Here is a 16988-nt window from a genome sequence, read left to right as displayed (position 1 = left end):
AGTGGAACAGCAGCGGAGCAGGAAAGTCAGGGGTCTGATAAGAGCCGAGAGGGCAAGGACGGAACCAGAGACACGACAGAGAACGCCGGTACCCGGGATGCTTGCAGCCACTCGCCAGCCCATTGTTGGCGCTCAGTCACGAGCCCTGAGCCCTGAGGGGGGTCCCAGCGAGGCGGCCACGCTGGGGGAACAGGTGCTGAGGACCCACCGGGCACCAGCGCTGTCCGGGCAGCCTGGGGTGCGAGTCCTCCTGGTCCTGCCTTCTCCTTTCTTCCTTCCAGGATTTCCCTGAATTCATTCAAGCCAGACTGTGAACCACAACAACGCCTATAATAAACCACTACTTGGATAACAAGTTAAAAGGGAAGATGCACCACTTCAACACCACCCACAGCGGAAGGGCTATGCCAGTGATGGTGGGAAAGGCAGTGAGTAACTTGGCAGCATCATCTCGGGGAAAACCCAGAAAGGAAGTGGAGCCTGAGAGCGCCTGATGACCCACCCTGCTTCTAACGTGATTGGTAAGTGGCATCAACACTTAGAGAGAGCAGTCACCCACTCCCGCCCTCTCCTCAGTTCAGTTCAGTCGCTCAGTCGTGTCCAAGTCTTTGCGACCCCGTGGAGTACAGCATGCTAAGCCTCCCTGTCCATCACCAACTCCCAGAGTTTACTCAAACTCATATCCATTGAGTCAGTGATGTCATCCAACCATCTCATCCTCTGTCACCCCCTTCTCCTCCTGCCCTCAATCTTTCCCAGCATCAGGGTCTTTTCAAATGAGTCAGCTCTTCGAGTCAGGTGGCAAAAGTATTGGAGTTTCAGCTTCAGCATCAGTCCTTCCAATGAATATTCAGGACTGATTTCCTTTAGGATGGACTGGTTGGATCTCCTTGCAGTCCAAGGGACTCTCAAGAGTCTTCTCCAACACCACAGTTCAAAAGCATCAATTCTTCAGCGCTCAGTTTTCTTTATAGTCCAACTCTCACATCCATACATGACTACTGGAAAAACCATAGCCTTGACTAGACGGACCTTTGCTGGCAAAGTAATGTCTCTGTTTTTTAATATGCTGTCTAGGTTGGTCACAATTTTCCTTCCAAGGAGCAAGCATCTTCTAATTTCATGGCTGCAGTCACCATCTGCAGTGATTTTGGAGCCCAAGAAAATAAAGTCTATCAGTGTTTCTACTGTTTCCCCATCTATCTGCCATGAAGTGATGGGACCAGATGCCATGATCTTAGTTTCCTGAATGTTGAGTTTTAAGCCAACTTTTTCACTCTCCTCTTTCACTTTCATCAGGAGGCTCTTTAGTTCTTCTTCACTTTCTGCCATAAGGGTGGTGTCATCTGCATATCTGAGGTTATTGATATTTCTCCTGACAATCTTGATTCCAGTTTGTGCTTCATCCAGCCCAGCATTTCTCATGATGTACTCTGCATATAAGTTAAATAAGCGGAGTGACAATATACAGCCTTGACGTACTCCTTTCCCTATTTGGAACCAGTCTGTTGTTCCATGTTCAGTACTAACTTATTTCCTGATCTGCAAACAGGTTTCTCAAGAGGCAGGTCAGGTGGTCTGGTATTCCCATCCCTTTAAGAATTTTCTCCTAGATGTAGTTTTAGGTTCATAACAAATGGATTCTTACCCCAAAACAATAAAAGCCAAGTGCAAAGCAAAGACCGTGCAATTAAACAGCACAGTCTTTCCTTGGCTTCCCAGAGTAAAGTGACCCAGGAGGCTACAGCGAGCACCACCTTTCTTTGAAAGACCAGACACTCTATCCTGAGCTCTGGGAAGGGCTGGTCCACAGTCCACACACCTTTCTCACAGGGGCTGATGTCTGGGGAAGAAGCCAGAGATGCCAGAGTGACTGCGCTGGGACACCTGGTGAAGGGCATGCTGGGGGACACCTTCAGAGAGCCCGCTGACCTCATTGTAGGCCGAAATGAGCCCCCCTGGACATTGCAGCTGCAGTGAACATGCCACACGCCCCTGGTTATCCCCTCTCCATGAACCCACTTAACCAACCCTGGGGGCCCAGCACCATCTTTAAAATAAAGGGGCCGGGGCACTGAGTTCTGTAAATTCGGACCCAGACACTGGACTGCAAACACACATGAAAGGGACTATTTGGTTGAGACTCCCTGGACATAGCTGACTTCTTGTAAATGGGGAGACAGCAGCCACTGTTTCTCAGGGAGAGTCCTGGGCCAGAGGGAAGTGCTCGGGTGCAGTGAACAGGAGCACAGGAGGGCTGGCTGTTTTCTCCTGGGCTGCCTCTCCAGCACGCCTTCTCTGTCTGGGGAAAGGGCAAACCCAGTCCCCTGGAAACCGCTGGGGCAGGAACACAACCAGTCGCTGAGAGTGCAGACGGCACAAGTGCCATGTCCAATTCTACTTCCCAGGGCGGGAGAGATCAAGATGCTCAATAACCTCGCCCCAGGTTTATTTTAAAGTAACGTCCTTTCTTTCTCCTCGGCAGTAATGGAAAAATCTGTGTTCTCCGGGCGGCATCATCTGTCGGTATTGTGCACACGTTACCCCACAACTCACGTTCACACCCAAACTCCTGAGCTGCTCATTCAGCCAACAGCTGAAAACAAATGAAACTTCTCCAAGTTAAACCAATCTAAGCACGCCAACCTCGCCCGTGTCAGGTTCGGACAGACTTCCTGCAGTCAGGGTTTACTCAGAAAGTCCCCAGCATGCATTGAAAGCGTTATCTGGAAATTACGTTATCCTGTCTCCCAGGGAGAAATTTCTGCAACAGTCGGGAGCTACACTTTCATTCCAGTTTTTGACAGGAATCCTGTAACAGCAAGAGCTTTGGCTCTCTCTCACTCTCGACTCACACATTATGAAAGAATGTCCTCTTAGAAAAGCAAAGGAAATCTGTCCCTTTCCCACAGAATTTCTAACTCCAAGTTTGATTCCAGTGATCACTATATAACAGTCGGAGCAAGATGGCCCAACAGGTCCAGACTGCTGAGATAAAGACTTTAGGATGCGGTGTTGAAGGTGTCTGACATGACAAAGGCAGGCAGGGGTGAACTGTATGATTTTTTTTTTTTTTACACTCAAATTTAATGACAGTCCCATTACCGAAAAAGAGGCGCTTAATGGCTTCATGGAGGGAGGGGAAGAGGTCACAGATGGAGGCTGTGATAGACACTAACTTCATAAATTCTTTGGAGAAAGTCTAACATTGACATTTTATTCTTCATATGTCTGCTTTTTTTTTTTTTTTGAAGTGGTCATTACATATGGGAGTGGTCCCAAGCAGGGGAGTCACGTAGAGTAAACCCTGTCATTCCAGCAGGAGACAGACGCGCTGAGGTCCACAGAGGACGCTGACTGAGGACGGGAGGTCCCCAGGTTCCCCTTCAGCCGTGTGGGGCAGGGCTGCCCACGAATCCCGAAGGCTCTGGAACGCCTGCAGCTTTAATGAGGAAGGGAGCGGAGGTGAAGCCATCTCAACCAGACGTGGTCCAAAACGAGAGCGTTCCAGGTCACGGGCCATAGCGGAGGAGAGACGCACGCAAGGAATGCAATCTGCGTTGAAGGAAGTTGTTCTCCAAGCCAGATGCACTTTCCCCAGATGTCGGGAGGCCCAGGGGCAAGAACTTTTAAGTTTAAAAAAAAAAAAAGAGGATGGAGGGGACTGGTTGACGCAGATGAAGACCCAACACGTGGGCATGTGGAAGGAGGTTAAGGAAACGACAGAACTGAACCTAGCACACAGTGGGGCAGGAGGGAGGCGAGGGGAGGAGGAGACCACGGGGCGGTGAAGGTTTGCGGTGGCTGGGGGGCCAGCCACACCCCCATGTCCTCGCTGGGCAGCGGGAGCCCGTCCACCTCCCATGAGATGTGCCCTCAGGACTTGGACTCTCTTAAAGTCCCCCAGGATCTACACTCGTCTGACCCCAGGCATTGATGGACAAGCTGAGGGCAGAACGGAACTCCTCCTGAATTCAGGGATCTCACTCCTGGTATGATGCCCTGGGCTGACACAGCCAGGCTTAGGGAAAAGCAGAAACGCAGTCCCAGCCCAGGAGGCAGAGAGTCGGGGCCAGTAACTTGGTGGAGGGCATGCAGCCAACAAAAGATGAGAGTCAGGGCTCAAAGCCATGCCTCAGCGCCTGCAGAGCCTGTGCTGTCCTCTGAGTCAAGATCTCCGGGGCCCCAGGGGTGCGGAGGAGGCGGGGAGAGGCTGGGCAACTAACTGGCGGTGGGCAGGAGGGTGGTGGTGGTGGTGCAAGCCCCCATCTCGGGGCTGAGCGTCCACATGTCCCACCGGCAGGGCCGCATCTAATCGCCTCTGCCCCGAGCACCTACAAGGCCCACGAGCAGAACTTACGGGACCAGAAGACATACAGGGCCCATAGCTCACACTCAGCATGATCACTGACTTAACTTCAGGAAACTTAACAGGACATTGGCTGGACAGCTGTCCTTCAACATAGGCAACATCTTCATCATTGCCTTCAACGACTTACGAGGGTCTGTCCATCAAAGGAGATCTCATTTGCTGAATATTCAAAGGTTCGAGTCACCAAAGACTCCAGTTCTATTTCTCTAAATGAGTACACATGTCAGAAGATGTTATTTGGGTTAAAATTCAGCCCAAGCAACAAGGAGTTGCCTATGAGACCTTGAAAGTTTTCCAACAGTTCCTTCTGTCGTGGGAGGTACTGCACTGTGGGGACAGCTGGTTTCCCTGTCATCTCTCCCCAGGGTTCCTTGTGTTAAACTAGTGCATGTCTCTGGGGCCTCAGTTTCCACATCTGAAAAACGGGGTGGCTCGCTGGTCCTGCCTTGACAGATAATGCACAAAGAGTATGCTAAGACGGCTTCCCTGGTAGCTCGGTAAAGAATCTGCCCGCAGTGCAGGAGACACGGGTTCCATTCCTGGGTCAGGAAGATCCCCTGGAGGAGGGCATGGCAACCCACTCCAGTATCCTGGCCCGGAGAATCCCATGCATGGACAGAGGAGCCTGGCGGGTCCATGGGGGTCGCAAAGAGTCAGACAAAACTAAGCACACACAGGCAGGCATGCTAAGAAGCAAGCTCTTCCCAGGCAGAGTCAGCACTAGTTCTAAGTCTCAGCACCTGCCCATTGCCTCTCCCTCACAGAAGCAAGGCAATTTCTGGCAGCTTGGGGTCCCCATCACACGGCGGTCATGAACTGATGCCTGGCCTGATACTGTCAACGTTGCTGGCTTACCCACATCCAAGCTTGTCCACAGCGTTTGCCCAGATCCAAGAGAGACAGCAGACAAGAAGCCAGTGGGCTACCCAGTAAGTGCATCCTCACGAAAATCAGATAAAATCTAGGAACATTTCCTCCTGCAGCCAGCAGGATGTGACTAAGAGTCTTTTCGTCTCCCGACAATGTTTCCATCTCCAGGGAAGCCATGCTTTATCAAGATACACGCCCCAGTTCTGTGTGTGGAAATGCATTACAACAGAAACCTGCGTTTCGTGAGGGGCTCAGAGCTTTTCCAACATGTGCCTTAGTGCTTCTCACTTCTCTGGGATGTAAAGAAGTGAATGTGCCCCACCTGGTTCACTGAAGCCGGTGATGGACAATCTCTGGGCAGGCCCGGGGGCGGGGGACGGGCCCCCCCTCTCAGGGCAGGGACTATGAGCTAGAGCCCAACAGGGGCCTGGTCCTGAGTGGGGTGTGGGGATGGGGGGTCAGTAAGTGGGCTTCGTAAAGTTGCGTGTGTGTGAACTGTGGACACTTCATCTGGCTCTCCAACCTCAAATGGAAATGTCTTAAATAAAGTTCCCCCAAGATCAGGATTCAGACTTACTGGCAGAACACTGCTTCTTTAGTTCTCCAGGCTCTAAGGCGTCCTGAAAAGCATATTAGAGATTTCAGAGGCTCCTTCTCCAAACGTCCTCTATCATAAAGTGCCAGGACAGCCGGCTCCTGGAACCAAGCAAGGCGGGGGACTCCTGTCCAGCGGATCTGAGCTCACTGCTCGGTCACAGACCATTATTTCCCCGTTCACTCAGTTACTCACTCAGCAAACCCTCACAGACTCACCTACTTACCCGTAAGCCTGGGGTCACCATAATCCTCAAATACCTATCACTTCCTCCCTTCCCCCAGTCTTCCCACTGCCACAAGCTACTCTGCAAAAACTCAGAATTTCTAGAAAATGCACTGGCTCAAAAGTAAAGTAGCTGTGAGAAGTCAGGGACAGCTTCCCCAAACCGACCTGGAGAAGAGACTCTCGGGAGCCTGGGTCCACCTGAAACCAACACGACACACAAGCTCCTCACCACACACACACGCCTGGGTTCACTTTGTCCTCCCCAGAGACCAGCAGAGTCACAGGCCTCTCTCCTCTCCCAGGAGGACGAGTGGACCCCCAGCCACAGTCACCTCACTTTAAGTAGGGAGCCAGGATTTGAAACCATGTCCTCTGATTCCAGGAGCCCTATTCCACGGCAGGTGCCAGAGAGACACAACTTTGACTAAATGTACTCTTCTTCCCGCCTGACAATGCTCAACTTTGTCACCCTATCTGAAATCCTACAAATAAGGGAGTCACATGGGTTAAGACAACCTCTTTCTGAACGTCACTACTCCTGTCAAGTCCAGTCAATGAGTTACTCATACAGTGGAGTGGATCCACATCACCAGCCCACTTCCTGCAGCAGCTGGCCAGGAGCCACTGGCTTTGAAGCAACAGGCGCTTTCTCTGGCTCCGAGGACAAGGAGGTAACTGGGGCAGCAGGGCCCAGCAGGAGCCTCGGGGGAGAGTTCTAGAAAGCACACGGAGGGCAGGGGCTTGGAGAATCATATGGAGAAAGAGCTGCCAAAGAGACAGATCAAATATCGCGTTGGGAGAGCACGTGTCTCTGAGAAAAGTGGGAGGATAGTGTCAAATGAGCCTGGCAGCAGCCCTTGAAAATAACAGGAACACACAGGAATGTGAGTGTATACTCAGACTGGTTGAAAACAAAAGGAACACACACGAGTGTGAGTGTATACTCAGACTGGTCTGAAGGAGAATGGAGGCAGTGTCTCTGGACAGATTGTTGGCATTTTCGCCAGCATTTTAACATTCTTTCAGTGACTGCTTACTGCTTCTGAACTGAGGGGAAGGAAATCTCTTTTAAAGAGTCCGCCTGGGAGGTACCTGGGTACGTGGAGTTTCATTACGTTTTCTCTCTGCATACATGCACATTGAGAAATTCCCAAAAGCAAGAGAGAGGATTTCCTGTTGGGCTGACCCAGAAAACAACAAGGAAACTCCTCTGGAGACCTGCACCCCCAGGGCAGCCTCCTGATACCTGATGCTAAGACACGGCCATGTACAGTCTCTTACGCATGATTAGGTTGAGCCATATGAAACTGTCAATAATATTCAGCCAATTTTTTTTTTAACTAGAAAAACAGCCAAGAGTAAAGGATTTGTAATAGGCAGTCGTGGACCATGTCCCTAGACATTTCTCTGGGCCTAAACTGTACCATTTGGGGACTTTGCCTGAAATTAAAGAAGCCAATGTGAGTTCCAAAGAAGAGGTTTAAGGAAAATGAAGAACAGAGTGGTCTGTAGGTTATTCAAAAGCTGGGAGAGAGAAACCAGCAGATACACGTTTCTGTGCTATCCATGGTGCAGGACATATCTGAAATTTCAGGTTCACCCTCCTCACTTTTCAGCAGGTCACACGCTTACCTGCCCGAGAGACAAAGCTCAGGCCCACCAGGCTGAACAGGTGAGGCTGGGCTGGGCTGCGGGGAGCAGGACAGGCCAGGAGAGCTAGGCCAGGAGAGCTGCGGGGGGAGGGAGGGGCCGTCTGAGGGATGCGCACTTGAGATGTAAACCTTTTAGGTAAAGGAAGGGTTGAGGGCATTAACCACATACCACCACGAGGATTAATCAGGTCTGATTGGGCAGGACAGACCTGAGGGGAGATGGTCCCAGGCCGCCACCCGCCTTCTTTATTTGGGGAGTGAATTGATGTGTTAGCCTTCGAGCAGGGTATTTTGATCCAGCTGACCAAGTGCCTGTGTGCAAGCAGATACTCTGTCCTTTCCCATGTTCCTGCATTTGCTCCATCCCGGTCCTCTCCTCTTGGAGTCCCCTGGTTACCATGGGGATTACCTGCGCGGGGCTTGCTGTGCAGGGATAACCCCCAGCAGGAAATGCACGTTTCATGACAGGTCATGCTGGTGTGTGTGCAACCTGCTTCTCTGGTGGCCAACACTTCCGACACTCTCCCCCAAGAGAAAAGCATTTAAAGTCTGAAGGAAACACCATGGCCCCCTTCCTGGCTCCACACCACACCTATCTTCAAGCCAATCCCTAAGCACCTGCACACTTTCCCAGCACGGGGATTTCTGTTACATCACACACGTAGGGTACACATCCAGCAGGCGGTAACAGAACTGTCTCCCCCACAGAGAACATGCTGCCATGGACCTGAAGTCACTCCACAGCTTCAGGAGCAAGTGGCCAGGTGCATGAGGGCCTGTGGACACAGTAATGCAGGACCAGCGATCAAGGGCCAGGATAAAATGCGCCGGAGGATCACGGTGAAGCCTGAGAGTGTGGACACAAGACTGGGGCTGGCCTGCGGCACTGAGTGTGAAGGATGGATGGTGGTTACACTGGACGTCACAGGCAGAGCCCCCAGCTCTGCTGTGATGGAAGCTCCAGGGCCATGACCTTGAAGACAGGCTGTCCCTCCAGAATGCCACTGGAAGCTGACCCCGGGGGTCGCCATAAGCCAGGGTTCATTGTCCGGCCTGTGGTTAACTGGTTCCCACTCAGTGACACGGGGAAGCTCACACATACGGGGCTCACTCAGAGCATCCTCCTGCCCGCAGGGAGGAGCTGGGGAGCCCCGGGCCCTCCCTCAGGGGGCCTCCACGTGGCAAAGGTCATAGCTACACACCCTGCCCCAGTCCCCTGATGAAGGACTCAGCGAGGGCTGCTGATCCTGACTATGTGTATCTTCTCAATGCAGCTCCACACTCAAAATTAAGAATATGAAGGGCCCAGAGGACTGTAGGAGTGTGTGTGTGTGGGTGGGTGGGCAACTGCAGTTCTTTTACACACTACACACACACACACCCCTCTGAAACACTTTGTGATGAATGAAACAGTGACAAAAGTGAAGCCTCCATACTCGGTGACCTGTTACTTATCAAAAAATAATCTGAGTAATAACTGTCCAGCATTTATGCAGTAGGATCCTTTTTCCCCAAACTACATCCTATGCCAGACGCAAATATAAGCAACAAGTGAAGCTAGACCCACTCTCACTTTATTTATTTGGTTTTAATTTTTTGGCTGCACCATGTGGCATGTGGGATCTGAGTTCCCCCACCAGGGATTGAACCCGGGCCTCCTGCAGTGGAAGCTCAGAGTGGTAACCACTGGGCCACCAGGGAAGTCCCTGGACCCACTCTTATTTAAAGGGACATGGGGAACACGGAGATCCCCTGGCCGGCCTTGGCCTTCCCTGCTCTCCGCGCCTGTTCCTGTCCCCCCCTTCCCCCAACCCTGGACTCTGGGGCTCCGAGGACCAGCCTGAAATACACTGACCAACAGGTGGTTATGGCACCCAGGAACAAGCTGTGGGAGAACTGTTGAGAAGAGTGAAAGGCTGAGGACTGAGAGGCAGGGGAGCCAGATGCGAAGACAGGGAGCAGGATGCAGCCCGGAACAGGCCCTTGAACCTGAGACCTCAATGGCTCTGAGAGTCACAGGCCGACGAGGAACAGATGCATCGAGGCCATGGCGCTGTGGCCGCCCCTGGGACACAGTCCCTCTGAGGACTGCAGGCCACGCGGACAAAGCCCCGAGTGCATGGACACCCGCTCCCCACCACGCACCCTGGACCGAAGGCCCTGCCGTCCCAGGACGTCAGGCAGTCTGGACAGAGCAGAAGTGCACACAGAAACTCAAGAGCCCACGAGAGTGAAAGACAAGCCTTTCTGGTTGAGACAGAAGAGCTGACTGAGGCAGGCCAGTGAGATGTTAAAAAAGAAGAGTTAGGGCTTAGCTGTCAATTAACTTAAAAAGCCAATGGCCAACGAAAGGCCTAAATGAGTAACATCCCGGCACCAAGAACAGACCCTCCTGCTGGACTGCACCTGGACTACGACGTGAGGACTATCACCTCGTCACCCGGGGGTCCCTGGTCCTGGAGCAATGGCGTCTCAGGAGGGTCAAGAGGGGGCCACTGGCTCCTAGGAGGCAAGGGAAGAGACCATGTTAGACTCCGCCTGGGGGCCCAGAACCTCCAAGCCTGTGGCCGACGCAGGGAGGAAAGCTTCTGTCCAGCTCAGCATCAGAGGGCAGACGAATGGTGGGGAGACAAGGTCCCACCATAGATGGAGCAGCATGGGGGGGGGTGCGGAGGGGAAGTGGGCAGGCACTGCTGAGGAGAACCCGGGAAACTGGACAAGATGGCCTCCAAACCAGGGGTCCCACCCCGCCACCGCTGCAAACGTGGGGTCACGTCTCAAGTAAGAACGACATCAGAGCATCATCCAGACAGGCCACGTCCACACACGGAGGGCACAGAGCTGGCCTGTGCATGCTCAGAGGCCCTGAGAGGGGCCAGCCGGGCAGTGAGTCCTCTTGGACGCTGGCACTGAGACCCCCAGGTCAGCAGGGCCAGAGAGCCTCAGCTGCATCCTCCAGGGAACTCAGGACTCCAATCTGTGACCATCCACTCTCCTGTCCTCGCTGGGACCTTACACAGTGGCATGGCTCCAGTGTCCCATTTGGCTGGCACTAAGTACCCGCCGGCCCCAGGGACTTCGGGGCAGGCCCCAGACGGAACGGATGTGGAGACGGCCAGTCTTCACGGGCGTCCAGGAAGAACCTCCTGGACGAGACGCATAAAGTCCTCTGTCTTCCCGGCCGCAGGGTTTCTACTCTACACGCATTCGTGCCCTCACTCACTCAGGAGCAGGTGAGGTTTGCTTATTATGCTTCGTGACCCCAGCGAGGGTCAGCACTGAGCCAAACACACACGTGAAGTTGCTCACCAACAGCTGCAGCTCGTGACTTCAGTGCAGCAAGGTTTCCAGCAGCTGGAATCAACTATTCCATCCCAACCAACACCTTTCGTCTGTTCACCCTACACTAAGATGCCATTCTTTGCCACGTCCTCTTTTACAGATGTTCAGACATACAGAAAAGTTAGCATATTTACATACTTTTCATCTACATTTTCACTGGCAACCCACTCCAGTACTCTTGCCTGGAAAATCCCATGGACAGAGGAGCCTGATAGGCTGCAGTCACTGGGGTCTCAACGAGTTGGACACGGCTGAGCGACTTCACTTTCAGTTTTCACTTTCACGCACTGGAGAAGGAAATGGTAACCCACTCCAGTGTTCTTGCCTGGAGAATCCCAGGGACAGGGAAGCCTGGTGGGCTGCCGTCTATGGGGCGGAACAGACAAGGACCTCCCGAGGGGATGCACAGGGGACAGCATCCTGGAAGGGGAGCAATTTTTGTTTCAAAAAGCAAATGTTAATTAAACTTTTCCTTTGGCATGAAAAGTTTTGAAATTTCAGCATGAGATTCCTGTTTGTTAAAAGGAGCATGGGCGAAGAGGCTGGAGAGCACTGAGAAGGAGTTAATATCCTTCCTGGTCCAAGAGAGAGGGGATGATGGACTCAAAGCCCGAGTGCTGGACAGAGGCCTCAGGGTCTCCAGAGCCGGGGCGGGGGGCCCTCCAGGCATCACCCAGGATCCAAAACTGTCCTCTGAGACCCTTGTACTTTGTCCTTCCTTCCATTATGACCCTGGGGGACAGGCACCATGGGGGATGTGTCCAGAACTGACATCACAGCAGCTGTGCTTGCCAGAGCCACATGCTGGTGACTCCACAGGGCCTTCCCGACCACAGGAACCTGGGGGCCACCCCCTCTGTCCTGAGCCTTCCAGCCTTGAGGCTCTGCATTTGGGATTCACCCAGAATCGAGCAGACTGTGGTAACTGAGATAATACACTCGCGAGGGCAGACCTGCCCGGGACCAGAAACTCAAGCACTCTCTACACATCGTGGCCCCTGCCCTCCCCCGACCCACACCGCCTGCCACCTGGATCTCCACCACGGCAGGACCACACACACTCACTCACAGGTTCCCAGTGAGAAAGGACGGGCTTCCACCTGAGGACTGGGGATGGGGGCTCATGAGGACACGGGGTCTGCCTGCTGTTACTATCAGTTTCCCAGAGAAACTCACAGAGTGGACGCCAGTGACCAATCTCCCCCAAGTTCCAGTGTCCGTCCTGACGCCACCCTTATCTGGGGCCAACACCACTTCCTGCCCAGCCCCTAAGGCAGCGAGAACACTAAGCATAAAAGCCGTTTAAAGGACCTCCCAACATATACAGACGCGTGTGGTTCTACAATGCCTATTGGGGAAAAAAATTACAAACTCTAAAGGAAATGTGGTCAAGGAAGCAGCAAGATGTCCATCTGACTCCCAACCCTGCGATAATTAAAATCACTGCAGCCTTTTCTGGAGCAAGGAAAGCCCACAATCTGATGATTCATCCTCCCTCCGGGATGAGAGATACTCCACAACAAGGTGACTGAGTCTTCCCTGACTGCATGCTGTCGAGGGGGGGAAACCCGCCTCACAGAGCTGTGAGCAAGCACTCCGCAGATGTGTTTTTTTTTTTAATGAATTGGTTTTTAAAAATCTTTTAAAGTAATGTTTTACTATTAAAAAAACCTACAAACAATTCTGGGGATAAGCACGTATTCACAAAGAAACCAAAACCTTGTCCCCAAACCAAGATTGAGAATTACTAAGAGGCAGGCAGATTAAGGGAAAAAAGCAAAAGATGAAAAAAATGAACTGATGACTAAGCTTCACTCTTTACAGTGGTTCTAAGACTGAGCCTGGTCCTGAAGACGCGCGGGAGCGCGTTCACTGAGAGTGACGTGAGATGCTCAGAAGTCGGCAGGGATGCGCTGCTGGGAGGCACCCCCGCCCCCCAGAGAGAAAGGAACCAGGCAGCATCTCCCACCGATGCTTCAGAGGTGCGGTGTGAGGCTCAGAGCAGGGAAGAACCTCAAGCTGTTCTCAGGCTCCACCGCCGCTCTTGTTATGAAAAGGTCATTGCATCAGAGTCTTAGTGGGAAGGAGGACCCCGGACTCTGAGATTCTGGATGAGCACAAGGAGGCGATCACTGCCGCTCTTGCTATGACTCAGATTCTGGAGAAGCACAGAGGAGGCGAGGCCCGTGGGCGGGGACAGCAGCTTCCGCCCCAGGAACACTCCACCTGCCAGCCTGCAGCCAGCCTCGATTTGTTAACACCTGAGAATCCGAGCGTCGGAATCTTAGGCTCAATGACTTGGACGGGACCAAATGGCCACCTGATGCAGAAGTCCTCGTGGACTGTATAAGGAAAAAATGAGCAGGGCAGGAAACGAGTGGCGGGGAGAGAGGGGAAGAGGGGCACAGAAAGCATGCAGGCGTTCCATTCAGTCATTTCCCTCCGACACGGCAAACACGCTCCACAACCAGCCTCCGAACTCCACCACTGGCCCAGCAAAGATGGGCATGCATCTGGGGGTCAGGTGTCTCCCCAACGAGGACAGCAGCATCGTGACGGCTGACGTTTTCGTGAACGGCCTACTCTGTCCCCCTCGAACACAGCTCCACTTCCAGAAAAGCAGCTTCATGAGGTAGGGGGAAACTCGGAGCCATGGCTCAAACCTCTGCTCAGCTGACTAAACCTGCTCTGAGGCTCCTGAAACTCTATGTGAGACTTGTCATAGGTCCCCCAGGGCAATGGGCCATAATGTAATTACAGTAAAATCAGACACAGGGACGTTCCTCCCACTGAGCAAACCATCAGAGGCAATGGAAAGAGGAGAAATGGTTTCTGAAGACAACCTGCCTGGGTTTTGAACCCCAACTACCTGACTGACCTCTCGCAGGCTACTCTGAACCCCTACTTCCCCACTTCTGCAATGAGGAAACCACTGTTGAGCTCACAGAATTGCTTGAAAATAATTAGAAATTGAGATTATTATCCCTATAGCTACACCAAGCACTTCTTAAAAATCAATGAATTGTTAGGGAGACTTTCTCTGAATAAGGGATGTAAGAAGAAATACCTCCTCTTTGCTTCTTAGTTTTTCCAACTGCACAGGCTCCTGGCTGGCACCCTGCAACTTCTCGCCCAAACAGCTACGTGAGCAACACCAACAGACACACACAGCCGGGGGAGCTGCTATTTAAAGACATCCTCCCATTTAAGTGAACAACCATTTGACTGTGAATATCAGCCCTTAGTGATATCCAGTCAGGCTTCCCCAGTGGCTCAGTTGGTAAAGAATCTGCCTGCAATGCAGGAGACCCAGGTTCGATCCCTGGGTCAGGAAGATCCCCTGGAGAAGGAAATGGCAACCTACTCCAGTATTCTTGCCTGGAGAATCCCATGGACAGAGAAGCCAGGCAGGCTACAGTCTGTGGGATCACAAAGAGTCGGACACGACTGAGCAATTAACTTTCACTTTTTCATCAGCCCTTACATGGTGTGTCACGATTTTCAAAGCATCAGCTCATGAATGAGCTGTTAGGTCGACAGTGACGCCTGTTCTGAATCTGGACATTTGTGGCTTCTGTCTGCCAGTGACTTACCCCAAAGAGTTTAATAAAACAGCATCTTTGCCAGTGAGGAAGTGACGTACTGCTGGAAAGGTGAAAGGGCTGCTCAGGAAGAATATGAACACAATACGAAAACTGCAGGGCTTTCTCCAAAATGAGCAGCCGAGAGGAGGCCTGGGGAACCACGGGATGGAGTTGTCGGAGTGGGCCAGGGAGAGGCCTAGCCGGGCATCCCGGGACAGGACGGGACGTGAGGAACATGGAGTTCCAGGTGAGTGGGCGGAGGGAGCCAAGGTCGGGGCACCCACAGTCCAGCCAACCTGCAAGATCTCCTCTGACCCTGTAAACGCACACTTTGGTCCCACGCAGATACACTCTCCTGAGACTCAGAAAATACAACCCCTCATGGCCTCTATGCTCGGGATTCCCTGAGGCCACCTGCCAGGGCTCAGGGAGATCTGGGTATGACCAGGAAAACACGCCTGGGTTCAGGGAGGACGGCATCTCCCCACCACACTGGGTGGGCCCCCCAGGAGGAGACAGGAGCCCCCACTCCTGGTTTCTGGGTAGCCTCGTCAAGTTACCCCCTCCTGTCCTCCTAACCAACATCTCCTGTCTTTGAGACCCTATGGTCTGAGGCCAAGAGCCTTTCGCCCATTCTTACTCTCAGAGGGCAGTGGGTAGGCTCACGACTAACCCATTGCTTTGCCAGATCAAAGCCAAAGCCACTTCCTCTCCTGGGGCCCAAGAGATGGTGCCTATTGTGTCACCAGAGCCAAGGAGGGGAACGTGGTGATGACAGCACAACAAAGTGAATGGGCTGAATGCCACTAAAATGTGTACTACAAAATGTACAACAGAAAATACACAATTCAAAAACTGAAAATGTTCCTCAGAAAATCAGAGTCATCGCCATAGGACCCAACCGCTCCTTGATATCTAACCAAGATAAACAAAAGCTTGTAAAAAACCTTTTATACAAAATTTGCATACAGATGTTCATAGCAGCACTTTTCACAATGGCTAAAAAGTAACTGCTGTTGCTGCTGCTAAGTCACTTCAGTCGTGTCTGACTCTGTGCGATCCCATAGATGGCAGCCTACCAGGCTCCGCCGTCCCTGGGATTCTCCAGGCAAGAACACTGGAGTGGGTTGCCATTTCCTTCTCCAATGCATGAAAGTGAAAAGTGAAAGTGAAGTCGCTCAGTCGTGTCCGACTCTTCGCAACCCCACGGACTGCAGCCTACCAGGTTCCTCTGTCCATGGGATTTTCCAGGCAAGAGTACTGGAGTGGGGTGCCATCGCCTTCTCCGGAAAAGTAGCTAAACACCCCAAAGCCCATCAACCCGTAAGTGGATAAACAAAATGTAGTCTATCCATTTGTTGTTGTTCAGTCACTAAGTTGTGTCCAACTCTTTGCAACCCCATGGACTACAGCACACCAGACTCCCCTGCCCTTCACTATCTCATGGAGTTTGCTCAAATTCAGGTCCACTGAATCAGTGATGCTATTCACATGAGGGAATATATTCAGCCATAAAGAGGAATGAACGTGGATGAGGAACGACAACATGGATGAACCTTGAAAACATTATGCTAAGTGAAAGAAGCCAGTTACAAAAGGCCACACGCTGTGTCAGTTCAGGTACATGAAAAAATCCGGAGTAAAGACAAAGAGGAGAGGAGGGCTTGCCTGAGTGGGTGATGAAAATGTTCTGAAATTGTGGGAATGGTTGCCCAGTTGTGGATATAGTAAAGCCACTGAATTTGTACTTCAAATGAACGAACTTTATGATGTTAAATTATATTCAGTAAAGCTGTTAAAAGACAAGAGGCACCCAATCCACAAGAAAAGCCGGTATGGCTTTTCTATCAAACGTGGCCAACCAGACCCTGTACCTTCTATATGAGTTCAGCTGCAAAAGCAGCACTGTGTCCCCCATATTTTAATTCTGCTTCAAGTCAAAACTCTGCCACTTCCCCCCAAAATCAGTAATTATAGCTCTGGTTGCAGTTGGAGAAGGAAATGGCAACCCACTCCAGTACTCTTGCCTGGGAAACCTCATGGACGGAGGAGCCTGGTAGGCTGCAGCCATGAGGTCTCGAAGAGTCAGACACGACTGAGTGACTTCACTTTCACTTTTCACTTTCATGCACTGGAGAAGGAAATGGCAACCCACTCCAATATTCTTGCCTGGAGAATCCCAGAGACGAAGGAGCCTGGTGGGCTGCCGTCTATGGGGTCGCACAGAGTCGGCCACGACTGAAGCGACTTAGCAGCAGCAGCAGCAGTTGGTAGGACAACCTCCACTCTATCTGCACAAGCCACTTATACGTAACAGTCATTTTGTTCCAAGAGTTTCACGAACG

The 16988-nt window shown here is 52.1% G+C and overlaps 1 protein-coding gene across 8 annotated transcripts in view; it reads right to left on the bottom strand.

The window, feature by feature from the left end:
• Window positions 1-16988, bottom strand: part of SLC7A1 (solute carrier family 7 member 1) — a 62351-nt gene that overhangs the window by 22212 nt on the left and 23151 nt on the right. For 3 of the 8 annotated variants that reach the window (XR_014071083.1, XM_081549335.1, XM_081549332.1), the window contains exon 2: window positions 10124-10219. The exons of 4 other annotated variants lie outside the window; for them this stretch is intronic. The gene's annotated coding sequence lies outside the window, so the exon portion shown is untranslated. The remainder of the gene's footprint in view (window positions 1-10123; window positions 10220-16988) is intronic. One more of the 8 variants, XM_081549336.1, reaches the window with a different exon arrangement.

Source organism: Giraffa tippelskirchi, chromosome 12, assembly GCF_054371585.1.
Source record: "Giraffa tippelskirchi isolate mGirTip1 chromosome 12, T2T-mGirTip1v1.2.pri, whole genome shotgun sequence".
NCBI classification, from domain to species: Eukaryota; Metazoa; Chordata; class Mammalia; order Artiodactyla; family Giraffidae; genus Giraffa; species Giraffa tippelskirchi.
This window is presented reverse-complemented; position numbering and strand designations above follow the sequence as displayed.